This window comes from Populus euphratica, unplaced genomic scaffold (assembly GCF_000495115.2).
Source record: "Populus euphratica unplaced genomic scaffold, PopEup_1.0 scaffold23.1, whole genome shotgun sequence".
Classification (NCBI taxonomy): domain Eukaryota; kingdom Viridiplantae; phylum Streptophyta; class Magnoliopsida; order Malpighiales; family Salicaceae; genus Populus; species Populus euphratica.
The window spans coordinates 406,550-406,959 of record NW_011499892.1 but is presented as its reverse complement, the minus strand read 5'-3'; positions in this window follow the sequence as shown (position 1 = coordinate 406,959).

The window sequence follows — 410 nt, the reverse complement described above, 5'->3', positions numbered from 1 at the left end:
CTTTCATGGTCGATCATGGTTATGACAGGACCATTTCTGATCATTGTGTATTATGAAAAGGTTTTCAGATGAAAACTTTATTATTCTCTTATTGTATGTAGATGATATGTTGATTGTTGGCCATGATGCTAAGAAGATTCAGATGTTGAAGGAAGAGTTGAGCAAGTCTTTTACAATGAAAGACTTAGGATCGGTAAAACAGATTCTTGGCTTGAAGATCACACGTGACAAGAAGAAGGGGAAACTTTGGCTATCTCAGGAGAGATATGTTCAAAAGGTACTTGAGAGATTCAACATAAGCAACTTCAAACTTGTTTGTTCTTCACTTGCAAGCCACTTTAAACTATGTTCTAAGTAGTGTCCTTCAAGTGATGAAGAAAAAGATGAGATGAAAAAGGTTCCTTATACAT